Here is a 15348-nt window from a genome sequence, read left to right on the forward strand (position 1 = left end):
CGGAGTGGGCGGTCCGGAAGGGGGTGGGCGATCGTGGCGTCACACGACGGCGCCGCGGGTGGAGCCTCACGTCGCGCGAGTGCGCGGAGCGGCGGGGGAGGTGGGTGTTGGGGCGGTGCTGAGGGCCTGGGCAGCCCCGGGCTGGGAGCCGCGCCGATAGAGGATAGCTGAGCTGCGGCTTTTAAAGTAGTAATCCGTGGAGGCTGCTCTTAAGGCTTCCAGCTGGCTCTTGAGGCAGCTGGTTGTCAGCGGAGCGGTTGGAACGAGAGTTGGAAGCCTGGAGGAGGCCTCTGGAACCGGTGCAGCCCTGGCGTTTGTGTCGGTTATAGTGGTTGAGGTGGCTTCCCAACGTCCTGCCGCCTGACGGCTCGGGGCTGTGCTTTGCTGCGTCTGCGTTCCTCACAGCAGTGCGTTTGGAAGCGGCAGGCTGTGGGTGGGAGCAGCTGTGCTTCCCTCGGGCAACGCGGGAGCCGCTGCTGCGGGCTGAGCCTCTCCGGCGCCCGTGCCATTGCCGTGCCATTGCCGTGCCATTGCCGTGCCATTGCCGTGCCATTGCCGTGCCATTGCCGTGCCATTGCCGTGCCATTGCCGTGCCATTGCCGTGCCATTGCCGTGCCATTGCCGTGCCGGGGCTCGGCGGGGCTAGCTTAGAGCCAGGCGTGCAGCCACACGCTCTGTCTTCTTGCCGTTTGTTTTGACAAGGTGAAGTGGTTCGTGTGGTAGGGAGGATTACCAGTCCCATCACTGACAACGCGAGTAAACAGCTTATAAATAATGAGGATGCGCTCATGGTCATTAGCTGGGCGTGTTGGTAGTAGTTCTCGTGGAGCTGTGTGACTGAATTTCTATTGCATGTGGGGAGGAAAGGAAGGAGGAGGTGAATTGCTACTTATTATTTTTTTTTTGCTATTTTGTCTGCTAGGAAGTAAAACCATTCAAGGGAAGCTCAGAAGGCTGTGTGTTATTCGAAGTGCTGCTCTTAGTGGTGCTGATGAAGCAGGAATCCTTCAGGCCTTTGCTTTTCTCAGTGACCTGAAGTGTAGGAGAGAAGCTGGCAGCTGTCTCTCGGGCAGAGAGCCGCATACATGAGCGGAGCGCCTTGCACCTGGACCTCAGCAGCGGGAGGATCCTGCTCCACTCTCTGAGAGGACACAGTGAATAGAGAGGCAAGTTTAAACCAAAATAATGGCAGATTGATGTCCCTCATTGTGTTTTGGCCATCTGCTAGGTCAGGTTGCGTATCAGGTCTACTGCTGTCATGGTTAGTTTCTTCTCAGGAGATATGTGAATCTCATCAGTTTGTAAGGAGCCAGTTTTGTGAGTGAAGTCTTTGCTCCCTGGGAAAACAGTGTTGTGTCCTGAACTATAAACATTCTAGAGTACACCAGGAAATGAAAATTGGCTCTTTTGTTATCACATTGTGTTCTAGGTCAAAAAACACGAAGTTTTTAAAATACAATTACAATCTAAAAGCCGATTTGTGTTTTTATTTTTTAAGTCTGGTGATTTTCTTGCCACATCATGTTACCTCTCTTTCTAGTACAGGCTTAATGCCTACATCAGCTAACAATAAATTGGTCTTCTTTAGTTCATACTGTGTCAGTTTTGGAACTGGGGGTGAGAACCAGGAACTCTTCCTAAAACTGGCCACATGGAAGTTCAAGAGAGACACAAAATGGGAAGTTTCCTCAATTCTCTCTAAACATGCAGTGGTGTTCTTGATGAAACTTGACATTAGTTCAGTGCCTTAAAAAGGCCTTCTGTATTACTACTGTGTAACTCTTGAAAGATAGAGTTACAGGACTATAGTCTGATTAGATGACAGATAAACTGCTGACAGTTTATCATCTGCTAAAGTGCATGTGTCTCATCTGTGTTTACTTGCCTGAGCAAGTTGTTTTTTCTTTTCCAGCTTACAGTTCCAAGAAGTGTCAGAGCGAAGCAAGGAGTAACTGAGCCCTGGGAGAAGATACTGAAGCTGTTTGCTGAATAAGTGTTCTTCTCTTAGTTTCAGTGGGTCTCTCCTGTGGATGAATGCTGTTGCTCAGAACAGAAAACTTGGAGTAACTGTTGGATCAAACAGCTTGCTGTGATGTGGACTTTCCAGCAGATATTTACAGAGGAAGGTGATCAGTAGTCCAAGAACAGAGTGCTGCTTGGCGCTAGAGAAGAACAGCCTCTTTTAGCTTCTGATTCTGCTGGAAGTGCAAATGAGCACGTGTGGTGTCCATCTCAATTTGTTTGGGTGCTCAAAGAAAAATCCAGTCTGAGGAAGCCTCCGGGAATAGACAGGTGAGAAATCTGTCAGCCAGAATTTTGCAATCTTATAATACAATAAGTATAACCAGCTTCTGGGTGTTGTTAGCTTTAATTTGTCCAAGTTTTAAAGCCTTCATTAATTTTGAAACGTATTCCTCAATTTTCTTTGCAAGCAGAGTGAAATGAAGTATTTCTTTATTTCCATACTTGTGCAAAGCAGGTGTTTGCAAAATGCTAATTGTCAGCAGAATTTCCTTATTTTCAAGATGCTTCTTGTTGAGTTGTACTCTTAGCCGAATGGATCTCCTGACCTGGCAGACAGGGTAGCTATGGGACTGGGCTGCTGGTACTGGTGCGCGGAAGGCAGCGGAGATGTGTGGCTGGAGTAGTTCACTGTACTTCTGACTCCATTTGTTCCCAGAAGAACTTGAAGTAGTACAGGAATTTTTTTTTGTTTGCTTTTAAAATACTGTTTAAGCAATAGTTCTGTAAAATAGAGGATTATTTTTAGTTGGAATGCAACAGCATAATCAATATCTTGCCTGCCAGAACTTGAGCTTTGCTGAACTGTCCCTTTCTGAGGTAGTTTTCTGCCCTCTGCCATGATGATAGGTACAGTTTTTTGATATAAGACCTTGCAATTAATTGCTCTAAAATGGCTGAGTTTTGGAATTGTCTCTTTTGGAATTATTGCTTGTTTTTGATGTGGTGGTTTGTTGTTGTGTGGATTTCTTGGTGGTTTTTTTTATATGTCTGGGATTTTGTGGTGAGCTGCTGTTCTCCAAAAGCTGAAATGGACTGGGAGGAACACCTCACCAGAATTATTAGATTGCGCCTTCTCAACCCTTCACATACCGTACATGGTTGAAAACATAATAGTCAATTTCATTCAGTCTTTTTGTGGATCTTAAGTCATGTTCTTAAGCTACCAGCAACCTGCAGAAGTTAGAAAATCACCGTAGGCCCTAAAATATCAAAACTCATTTCTCTTTCCTCCTCTTATGTTTTTAGGAAGTTATTGGAAAGTTGTACTACGCAGACATGCTTTTATTTTCTCATGTTTCTCCCCTTTTACAATAGAACTTATTGTTTTTGTTGCCATATGATTTTGTTGGCTTGATTGCATTTCAGAACGAGGGCTGTGCAAATACTGGCTAGAGCTGTGAGACAAGATTTTCTTTTCATCTAAATATTTTCCTTCAATAGTTCTCAAGCACTGCTTGTCTCTTTGAGATTTGATCCAGTTCTCCTGCCTGGGAAGGAGGGGGTTGTTTGAAAAACATGCCACAAAACCAGTCATCAAGTAAGAAATATAGCAGCAACACCCAGTATTTTGGGAAATATTCTGGCTGTGGAACAATGATGTTAGTGACATATTATTCCTTTAGCTTTAGGTCTGTTGGCAAGGTAGAAAGCTGGTTGTGCTATTGTTCTGTTATGGTGTACAATCAGAAATGATGGTTGCATTTTCCTCTCTGGTCTGAGGACTTTCATCAGCTTTGTGGGTTCTCAAGGCTCATCTGTTTTTTCTGCACTTTTGCCCTACAACTGCTTCACCCTGTGTGCCTCCACAGCACCTGTATTATTTCCTTCCTCCTGCTGTATTGCACAATTTCTTTTCTCCATCCATGGTACAAGAGTTGTATGGAAGGCAACGCCAGCAGCGTCCTCAGTGGGTTCTACTGGTGAAAGACTGCAAACCTTCTACCCTCCAGCACTGATAATCTTTAACACGTTTATGTGGGGATATAGTGAATCCATAGGGTATGATGAATGCTCAGTGTTCCTAACCTTCTCTTTCCTGTCCTTTGCGGGCAGCTTCGTTTAGATGATCTGCAAGAACTGAAGTGGATGAAATCTGACAGCGCGAGGTGCCCCTGGAAAGGAGCTGCCTGCCACTTAGGCTGTGCTTGAGGGCTGCATTCCACACTGAGTGCGTAAGGAGCAAAGAACTGAGGCTGGCTGATACTGCCATCATGCTGTTCCTAAACTGATCCAGCTGGTTTGTTCAGGGCCTGGAATTCAGGTCGTAGTGCCTGAGTGCAGAATTTGACATTGGATGCATGAGTTCGAGTATTTATATGCATTTCCCATTGTGTTTCTTAATTATTCATGCTGAAATAACTTAGCTTTTTGATTATGCAGCATAGCTTCACATTCACTTGTTTCTGAAGCACAGCAAGCCATGATTTAGGAAGGTCATTTTCTGAATGAGTCCCTTGAGAATGGAAGTACATGGAGACCATCCGCTTCCTAAACATAGTTTGGACAGCATTCATAGGCAAAGCAGGTGAGAGAGCTTCCCCGGGGCTCTGGAGTGCCTACTGCATGATGCAGTCTGGACACAACAGTTAATGTAACTGTGGATAGATAGATGGATTGTTAATACGAGCAGCAATAAGGCAGATGATTTAGTCTTCTGCAGTGTTGTATGCCCATTACGGTTAGGCTACCAACGTTTTAGTCCTTGCCTTTTGAGGCAAATGCTTGGATACTGTGAAGTGGTATGAAAAAAGCTTATTGCAGGTCTCGTTGTGGTGACACTGGCATTATTCTGTAGTTGTTGCTTTTCTGTATAGCTGTGTCTTGCAAGGTGGTGTATTTGATGCCTGTCCCTGCATGCTTAGAGTGAAGCCATCAAGGATTTCCTCGACAGTGATGAGTTCGTCTTGTTGAGGAGTTGATGAGACTGCCTGCAGGGAAGGTGGCTTTTACAGCACTCTGTTCTTACCTGAGAAGAAAGAAGTGGGTGTTCTGTAGGGCAAAATCTGTAGTTCTCCAGCACGGAGCAGTCTGCCATGGAAGCTGCTTCTGTCTCTGTGTAGCTCCCTTTCAAGTGAAATTCAGCAGGCAATCAATTGAACTTTTTGTGTGCTTGTGTAGTGGATATACTTCTCTTTTATTCAGAAGAAGGAACAGCGTAGGCATGCTTGGGTAAAACAGGGGAGATGAGGACACCCCTGACTTTCACGTTAGTAGTCCTTTTGCTTCTTCATGCATTTTTGATTTCAGCAAAAAATTCTCAAGAAATTTAATCTGTGATATCTACAGAGGGTATGTAAAGTTGCCTTTTTTTTTTTAATAACATCTGCTACAATAGTGATTTGTAAAATGTTTTATTTAAAAAGAAGGTGTGCTGCTGTGGCAAGTGGCAATCCATTTATGCTGTTCTTTGAGACTGTAAGAACCGTGTCCATAAGGGGAAAGTCCTTTGTGTGTTTGTATCATGTCCGTGATCTCTGAAATGCTGCATAACAATAAATTGAAAGGTTCCTGGTGGAATGTATGTGCATTTAGATGTTCCTGAACATTTTACGGCAAACAGCATGGAAGGTATCCAGCAAGTGTTAAAATAGGATTTGAAACCCATGTGTTGGCTGTGCTATCTGTAGTGGTTAATGTCAGTATTCCACCACTAGACTGGTGCTGGAAACCATCAGGCTGCTAAATGTGCTTCCTGAGAAACTTGCTGGAGATCAGGTAGAGGGTTGGGCAGCTTCCTTCAATATTAGTTACTTTACTCTTTAAAGGAATTTAACTTTGGGATGATATGGAAATGTCTTTGTATGTTGAGGGAGCTGAAGTTCTGTGTAGCTGCAGAACGTTTGCACGCTGAAATGTTGCTACTCCTTGTGTGACCTGACAGCTGTGCTCTGTTGCTGGAGGGTGAAAGGTGAACTATTGAATGTGCATGCTTGTTTAGTGGGGGGACTGAAACATCTGTAGGAATCTAGCGAGTCCTGCTTGTGTGTTCCATTCAGTGAGTTAGCCCTTGGCTACCTTGGTGTTTGTGTGCCAGCCTGTTCTGGTTCAGTCAAATGGGTTTAAAAATTGTCAGATTGCATTTCGCTGCTTCCAAAATAGCAATTTTGTCCTCCCTCTACAGGAAGTTTCTTTTTTTAACATCTAGTGACTATGCAATGAAGTTTTTATAGTTGGGATCAAATAGCCAGTCAGTCGGAGCAAAGTGTTTACCTGCAGAATGAGATTGACTGTTTTGAGAAAAATGTATAAAATCCATTGCATCACATGCACTGAGAAGTTCAGGTGGATTTCATGGAGGTGGAAATGTTTGAAAGGTAACTGGTGCATACAGCACTCAGGGCTTTGCTCCTGAATAGCATTCAGCATGTGCCAGTTGCAATTTTCATTGCAACATCTTCTCGAATCATTAACCTCAACCTCCCCAGGGAGCTGTAGCAGTAGATCTTGCCAGTGTTCTGCTTCTCCTCCTATGGCTCCCTTATAATTGGAAGGGGAAGTTAAGTATTTTCTCCTCACTGAGAGTTTTGTGCAAACTGGGTGTTTTATGGTTTCTTTGTGCCTCTGAAAATTGCCTAAGTCCTTTGTAGCTTATAGTTCGGTAATCTGAGTTTTTTCTGTATTGCCAAGCAAGAAGTGCAGTCTCCTAAGAGTGTTTCTTACCTGACAGCCCTTTATTCTGTTTGAATGTAAGGGTGTACTAACATTTTATCTGTAGTTATTTGTCTTTTTTTTGTCTGACAAAGTTTTGAGTATCAGCTGTTTCCATTACATCTGGAGGACTTCAGCTCCATGATTTTGAATTCTCATCCTTTTAGAATTCCATTAGAATAACTGGAATAAATGCAACACATAGAAAAATAGTGGGATGATTACATTGTTGTAATTAATGTCATCAAAAGTAAAGATCCCTTGTAGTTGTGCTAGCTGCACAACTAGAGGTTATGGTCTGAATAGTGTGGGACTATAAGGAGATACGTGCTCAACCTAAAAAGTGAATTTACAGAGCATTAGCTCTGTGGCCACAGTAACTTCACTCAGGAAGTAAAGATCCAATAGAAAAGGATCTGCATCTTTGATGACTTATGCTCTTGTTTGCCCTATCAGGGTCAACAGTCTAGGCAGCAAGACTACGTAGTCTAGGGGGCAAAACAATGATATGCTTTGGCAATGAGAGAGACGATACGGCCTCTTGCTAGAGCAGTTGGTGGAATCTGTCCAATGTAATATGGGGAATCTCATTTCAGAAGCGTTATGGAGCCTTTGAACTTGCTTAGGTTTAAACAAGACTGACATTTATCCTCTGTGTGTTTTCATACCATAAAATGGGAAAAGAACACTTTATAAAAACTGTATTTGGCTAGTCCTGCTGTTTTTCATGCTATCTTGCATTTTTAGATCTGTTAAGATCTTATCTCACATCCAAGTCACTTTTCACTTGATTTAGTGCTGGCTGCATTGTGCTTAGTTTGATCTGGATACGCAGATCAAAGTAACGGAGTGCTGTGCACTGTTATATCTAACAGAAGAGAGAAGTGAAGGTGTAAGGCAGCGAGCTGTGACGTGGCCGTGCTGTGGCTGATGGCTGTAGCAGTCTGGCGCAGACTAAAGCTGAGTGACTGCCTTGGTACCTGACAGGGCCCGTACAGGTGCCCTGAGCCTTGGCACCGTGGGTGCAGCATAGAGCCCAGAGCTGTTGCCCAAGTTCATTGCTGTGGGGAGAGGTGGGGGGATGCCTGTGGCCTTCAGACATATGAGTGCTGCCCTGTGCCTTGCACCCCTTCACTCCCCTCTGCTTTTCCTTAGTGTGAACTTTGGCTGTAGCTACTTCAACACAGTCCCGTGACAATTTGAGGTTGGAGCCAGTTGCCAGGGAAGGGGGAAGAAGCCTACCTCATTAATGAGAAGGAGCCTTTGGGGCTGTTCTGCTTCCCAGAGCTCTCCTGGTAAAGGACTTGGCTGAGGGGACAGCTTTGTTTGTGATCCAGCTTCGCTGGAGGTTTTGGCAGGAAGGTCTGCAGAGCCGTCATCCAAGATTTTGATGTTTTCAGGATGAAAACCACATCTGATCTGTTCCTATAGCTGAGGCCACCTTTGTGATGCAAAACACCTGCACTTAGTCTGACTGTTTTGCTGGGGGTCCTGTGTGAATCACACACTTCTGATTTGCCTTGGGAAGGCTACATTAGGGAAATCTGAGTGTTCTCGAAGGCTTACTAGCCTAGGGATGGCCTATTTTTCAGTTCATGTTAGGCTACTTTTTGTCAAAACGTTTACTAGAAAATTGAACTGGAAGTGCTTATAAAGAAGCATGTGGAAACGTGTGTAGAGGCTGTGCTGCAGGACCAGGGCAGCACTGTCAGAGCTAAGGCTGGGCTGACCTGTACACATAAAGAGGACTTGTTTTAGGTCCCTCCTAATTCGGTTGAAGGGCAGAAAGATGAGAAAAACTGTGAGAAACTTTTACGTATTTTCTTGGAAACCAGACGTTTTTTCTTCCGTTTGCTCACTTAAGGAACCTCTTTCCATAAGTACACATTCAGGTTCCTTTCTGTGGTAGGCATCCTACAAAAATAAGAGCTCCTGAAGAAGAGCACTGTCTGTGCTCACAGTGCTGTGATCACCGTAAATGCGCTGGTCGGGCTGCTTTGGTCTGGACCCATGCTGTCGTGATGACCTGTGTTGTACTTTGACTGGACAGCTGAGAAATATGAAATTAACCCTGAAGGTGCTATTTCTGGACAATGATATCTGAAAAATTATTGCCCTTGGAGTTGGTGGGCACTTCTGCCTTCCTGTAAGGAGTATAAGGAAGAGAAGCCACACTCAAGTGGTTAATACTCAAGAGGAAAAAAAAACAAACTGATTAGGGAAAGGGTGGGTGCCTGAACAGGAAGAGAGCCTGGGCCCAGGAGCTGTCACGGGCCCATGGTTAGCGTCATGAGACAGATGCCAATTAAAATGACTTTTGGAAACATGAATGGGAGTTGTGCAGGGCCTAGGCTTACTCTGCCATGGATTCTCTGCCCTGAATCACTTCCTGCCATGGAAGCTGGATGGACTGCAGTGCAGAGGTGTGTCAGGGGTTTGGAAGCGGCATGCATAAGTCTGGAAACAGGAGTAGCTATTGGGAAATTCAAGGTGCGGTCTGTATCTCTAAGTAGACAGGCTATTTAAGCTGTCATAAATGTTTCTTCCTGTTGAAACAGGAAGAAGTCAAATGTTCTGAGAACAGAGCATGTCTGTTCTGAGTGAAGTTGGGGTCTGTCCAGTTGCGTTCATCTTGTCACAGTCTTTCTCAGGTATCTGCACGTGGGGCAGGCCTTGCTTTGCATCTCCAGTACAGCAGCATATTTGTCTTTCCACAGAATCCTTCACTGGTTGAGGTGGGAAGGGTCCTCTGGCAGCCGCTGGGCCCAACCCCTGCTCCAGCAGGGGCACCCAGAGCAGGGTGCCCAGCACCATGTCCAGGCGGATCTTGAGCATCTCCAGGGAGGGGACTCCACCACCTCTCAGGGCAGCCTGTGCCTATGCTCTGTCACCCACACAGAGAAAAAGTGTTTCCTGATGGTCAGAGGGAATGTCCTGTGTTCCTGTTTGTGCCCTTTGCCTCTTGTCCTTTTTCTGTCCTTCCACACAGCTGTCTGCATTTGTTGGTGCTTATAGCAGCCTTAACCATAGGGGAACCCAGTTCCTAGGTACAGTTAACTGTAGAATAAATGACAGCATCAAGAAAAACGTTTAAATTGTAGTTTACAGCTTTATTGATGAGAGGCTTGAGAGCTGTGTTTACTTATTAATAATTACTGGGAATAAATGTTTCCCAGCTTTTGTTAAGTGGTGCAAGGTGACATAACCTGTGCCAGTGCTGGGAATGTGCTATCTGTTGGAAATACTATCTGCTTTCAACCAGTGAACACTTGAAGAACTCCTGCTTCTGAATTCCCTGCAGGTGGGGAAGCCCTGAATGTAGGAGAGGCTCTGTATGAGGTGGGGAGCTAACTTAGCTCTGTCGGTGTCTGTTTAGAAACCTGCTTCCTGCAGCATTTGTAGGAAACTTGAATATTTTTTTACAGATCAGTGGCCAGCATTTGTTCTTCCTGTGGTATGTTTCTCACTTCCGTGCGCTCTCGTTTTGATGAGAACTCCTCCTTTGTTCTTCCTGTGGTATGTTCATCACTTCCGTGCGCTTTCGTTTTGATGAGAACTCTCTGCACAAGAACTTGCCCAATTGTTGTCTTGCATCACTTTAGAAGTTTTCAACATGAATTTGCCACCAGTCCAAAACAGGGCTTGGTTTAGCAACCTAATAACTAGCAATTCCAGTAAGATCGTTGACGCTCTCCATCATATTTGAAAAATCATGGCTGTCCGGTGAAGTCCCCGGTGACTGGAGAAAGGGAAACATTACTCCCATTTTTAAGAAAGGGAGAAAGGGTGACCCGGAGAACTACAGGCTGGTGAGCCTCACCTCTGTGCCTGGGAAGATCATGGAGCAGGTCCTCGTAGAAGACATGTTAAGGCACGTACATGACAAGGAGGTAATCCAAGACAGCCAGCATGGCTTCACCAAGGGTAGATCTTGCCTGACCAATCTGGTGGCCTTCTACGATGAAGTGACGGCATCAATGGATGGGAGGAGGGCGATGGATGTCATCTACCTGGACTTCTCCAAAGCCTTTGACAGGGTCCCTCATCACATCCTTCTCTCCAAGTTGGAGAGGTATGGATTTGAAGGATGGACTGTTCGGTGGGTTAAGAACTGGTTGGCTGGTTGTGGCCAAAGGGTTGTGATTAATGGTTCTATGTCAGGGTGGAGGCCGGTCACGAGTGGTGTCCCCCCAAGGCTCAGTCCTGGGACCAGTGCTCTTCAATATCTTTATCAGTGACATAGACGATGCAATCGGGTGCACCCTCAGCAAGTTTGCAGATGACACCAAGCTGAGTGGTGCAGTTGATACATTGGAAGGAAGGGAAGCCATCCAGAGGGACCTGGACAGGTGGGCCCATGAGAACCTAATGAGGTTCAACAAGGCCAAATGCAGGGTACTGCACTTGGGCCAGGGCAATCCCAGGTATTTATACAACCTGGGGGAAGAACTCGAGAGCAGCCCTGTGGAGAGGGACTTGGGGGTCCTGGTGGACGAGAAGCTGGACATGAGCCAGCAGTGTGCGCTGGTGGCCCGCAGGGCCAACTGTGTTCTGGGCTGCATTAAAAGAGGAGTGGTCAGCAGGGAGAGGGAGGTGGTGGTCCCCCTCTACTCGGCTCTTGTGAGGCCCCATCTGCAGTACTGCGTCCAGGCCTGGGGCCCCAGCACAAGAAAGACAAAGAGCTCTTGGAAAGAGTTCAGAGGAGGGCCACCAAGATGATCAGAGGGCTGGAGCACCTCTCCTATGAGGAAAGGTTGAGGGAACTGGGCTTGTTTAGTTTGGAGAAGAGAAGGCTCCGGGGAGACCTCATTGTGGCCTTCCAATACTTGAAGGGAGCGTATAAACAGGAGGGGGAATGATTGTGAGGGTAGGTAGCGATAGGACAAGGGGAGATTTAGGTTAGATATTAGAAGGAAGCTTTTCACACAGAGAGTGGTGACACATGGGAACAGGTTGCCCAAGGAGGTTGTGGATGCCCCATCCCTGGAGGCATTCAGGGCCAGACTGGATGTGGCTCTGGGCAGCCTGGTCTAGTGGTTGGTGACCCTGCACTCAGCAGGGGGGTTGAGACTCGATGATCCTTGAGGTCCTTTTCAATCCAGGAGATTCTGTGATTCTATGATTCTATGACTGTTAAACATGACTTGGAATTGTTTTAGCACAATTCCTTAAAAATCTACCCAGTGTGAGTAATATTTCAAAGAACTCAAGCGTGCACTGGAAGAGGGAGGGAGAATGAGGTTTCCTGGCCAATTGATGCAACAGATATCTGGGAGGAAGTATTGAAGAAAATGTTTCTAATAATGTGTTACTACTGTTATCAGTGAGGTTGAGCTGAATTTATAGGAAACAACCTTTCTTTTTTGCAAATCACTTTTGGAGGACTGACACCAGTCTTGAGTTGGATCGGAGTCTCTGGTTTCATCTGCGTGCTTGGAAGCTCTTGGTTGTCACCTGCTTTGAATCTTGCCTGGGATTAGCACAGGTGGTATTATAAAAGCTCCCAGAGCTGCTTTCTTAGAATGAGGAATGTGAACACAGCTTCTGGAAATGGTAGTCTAGGGCACTTGGTAAGCACATTCCCACTTGATTTTTTTGTTGTTGTTGTTTAAATGTGCTCGTATTCAAGAAGGAGCAGCATGCACAATGTTTATGCCTATGAAAATTGTAAAAAACCTTAAAATATCAATTTTATAAAGTTGTTCAATGTCTTCATCAAGGTATATGCTTTCCAGGTACTGATGGGGGAAAAAACTATCTGTAATTTAGTGTAGAAGTTGAGTTGTGGAACATCTCTGCAATTTCTTGATTGAGGTCTGAATAATGAAGTCTTCATTGTCACAAGACACCACTGTGTTCTCACTTCATCCTTTAGATATGATAGTGGTTTCTTCACTATAAGTTGTTAAAACTTCTTGCATTGTAGGTGTTAAGTGTTTTTGTGGTTACTGTGTGAAAAACACCAGGACAGGCCTTCAGCTGCTTGTTCTCCTCCAGAAAAAACTGACACAAAAGAAATCCAGCCCTGATCTGCTCTCTTGAACAAACCCAAGAGGCTTTCCTGCAGTGCACCTCACAACATGCTTTGTTTCCCCAAATCCTTCTGACTAGCTCTGTGCACCTCTCACATGAGCTGTGGAAATTCCTGGTAAAGCAGGAGGAATTAAATTCATTTTACTTTTCTAGAAAATCCCTTTTATGTAAGGCATCTACTGCAGTAATGGGTGGCGGGGGGGGGGGGGATTTTTGATGTAGTCAATGAAATGTTGAAACATCTTGCTTTTAAAGATAGCTTTCCTGGCAATTACATGTGCTTCTTAACAGTTGCAGAAACAAGAGTTTTATTCAGAAAAGAAGTACAGTAACTCATGAGTTGGATTGAGATTTGCCTCCAGTTGATTTTTCCACTGTAGTGGGCTGAGTGGCTTAAGTGGAACAATGAATTATTCAAGAAGAGATGAGACAAATGCAGACTTAAAGACATCAGCTGTTAGTCTCTGTGTGTTTGTCAGTAAATAAGCATGCCTGGGTGGCAGTTAAGCTGTTAAGACAGTGCATGTATTAGCCCAATTTACAACAGTGTTGGGGAAACCTGAAATGTTGCAGGATTTGTATGTCGCTTTCTATCTAGCATTACCTGATGAAGCATGACAAGAGCCTTATCTTGCTCTAACAATGTCAGATCATAGCACAGAATATCCTGTTGTGGCTTACTGCTCCTCTCCCTAGGGCTTGTGTGAGTATGCTTAAAAACAAACCGAAGGACCACATATAAATGCTAAATCAATTCAACTCTAAGCATTTGTGTTTGGGTTGTGTTGGTCCATTTCCCAGTTTCTTTAAAGCAAGCTATTGTTTCAGGCCGGTTTCACTGTACAACAGTTTGCCCATTGTTTGCCTTTGCTCAAACAGCAGCGAGGGCAGCAACTGACCTGGATTGCAGAGGGTGTGCAGTGTTTCTTCGAGCTGTAGCTCCCAGAACAGCCCCCACGGCCCCTTCTCCACCTCACTTGAAGAAAGGTGGGCAAATGCTCAAGGAAGAAGCAGCTGGCTGCTCTTCAGATTAGAAGCAGGCAGCCAGACAGCGAGAACTCAATATAGGTAAATAAATAATTTTACAACCCTATGCTTACCTTTACAATGACGAAAGGCATGTTGATAATCTTCATTGAGCCGTTAAACCCTTCTGTTAAATGAGTTATGTGCTGCTTCTGAAACCGTGGCATTGCTAATAAAGTGTTTTATGTATTGAAATAGCATTTCATTTTTCCCTGAAGATCTTTCTGTGCCGTGTGCTGCACCTGGGGGGATCTGGGACATGGCTTTAAAACTCCTGTCAGTTATCAGCTCACTGACTGGTTGCTTCATGTCTGCAGAAGGGGGAACTAATAGCAGTCACTTCAGACAGCACAAAGAATTGGAGGAATGACTTAGAAAAATAATGTGATCTCTTCTATAAAGCATCAGAATGATACTTTCAAGGGTTGCGCTGGTATCGGAACTGATCATTTGTTTTCAGATGAGGGCAGACTTTTTAGGACTCGAGGAATGCTGCTTCTGCCAGGAAAAATTCCAAAGGGGAAGAGCTCCTGTTGCATTTGTGATGTTTGGGCTTTATACCGTGGTGGTAATATCCCCCCCATGAGTTCTGGGAGCTGGAGGGTTTCACAGCAAGAAGCCTGCTGTGGCAGCACTCTGCTGTAACAGAAATGTTCTGCTTTTTTATTGGGGTGCCTGTGACACTGTTCTGTGCCCTTTCCCTGCGGGATTTGCTTTGCTATTGCAGCAGGCCACAAAGCTGCTTAGTTCAAATCTCCCTATGAACCTCTGAGGCTGTGTTATAGGAGCAATCTGTTGTGCTGCAGCTCTCACCTGGCATTGTCTTTTCTTAGCAGCTGGACCCCAAGTAACTGGATGAGAGGCGCACATGGAGGTCCTCTGTATGAGTGCTCTTTTGATGTTTAGCTTTTAAAGAAGTTACAATTAGTTTGTTAAGATCAAAAATTTTTCTTTTGATCTTTTGTTAAAATTGAAGGAAAAAAAAAAACACTACCACCCCTTTCCTCTCTCTGAAAAGCATGCAGTCAGTGCATGTGCCACAGTTCCATCCCAGAGGGGGTGAGCTCGGCTGGGAGGGCTGGGTTGCTGCTGCCTGGCCTCTGTGGGTGACCCAGCAGCGCTCCCTGCAAGCTGTGCTTGCTTCCTCCTGTAACTTGCAGCTTGCATGCGGGAACCTGGGTCTCCTGGGTTTACATTTCATGGACTGTGAGATGAGGAAGTCCAGAACAATTTACTGAGTCTACCAGTGCACTGGTGTTTCTCTCTCGTGGTGTAGGCTCCTCTGCTCTGAAGCTCCTGATTCCCTTGCCTTCTGCTGTGGTTTTTTAGTTGTGGGTCTTGTTGATGTGCAGAGGGGTGTGTGCGTCTATGTGCAGAGATGCTGCAGGGAGAATACGAGGCTTGGGATGGAACACGAGTGAGAGAGGGGAAGAAGTGCTGTGAACTTCAAAGCTCAGCTTTGATTTGCTAATCTCTGAAAAAGAGTAGCCTTGTGGTCTGGCCTTTAGTTTCTCAAATTAAAGTAGCCGCTAGGTGGTGAACTTGCTCCTTCCCCACAGGAAGAATGACTCATGGAAGCAGCTGATCAGAATTACTCCATCCTCTTTCTAAAGAGCA

The 15348-nt window shown here is 45.3% G+C and overlaps 1 protein-coding gene across 4 annotated transcripts in view; it reads left to right on the forward strand.

Annotated features, from left to right (window-relative positions):
* Positions 49 to 15348, forward strand: part of LOC110402975 (H(+)/Cl(-) exchange transporter 5) — a 44602-nt gene continuing 29302 nt past the window's right edge. The window contains exons 1-2 of one of the 4 annotated variants that reach the window (XM_021405655.1): positions 49 to 100; positions 1913 to 2292. The gene's annotated coding sequence lies outside the window, so the exon portion shown is untranslated. Of the gene's footprint in view, positions 101 to 1912; positions 2293 to 4528; positions 4550 to 13566; positions 13774 to 15348 lie in introns of those variants that run through there. The other 3 variants (XM_021405651.1, XM_021405649.1, XM_021405652.1) reach the window with 3 other exon arrangements.

This window comes from Numida meleagris, chromosome 8, assembly GCF_002078875.1.
Source record: "Numida meleagris isolate 19003 breed g44 Domestic line chromosome 8, NumMel1.0, whole genome shotgun sequence".
Taxonomy (NCBI): Eukaryota; Metazoa; Chordata; class Aves; order Galliformes; family Numididae; genus Numida; species Numida meleagris.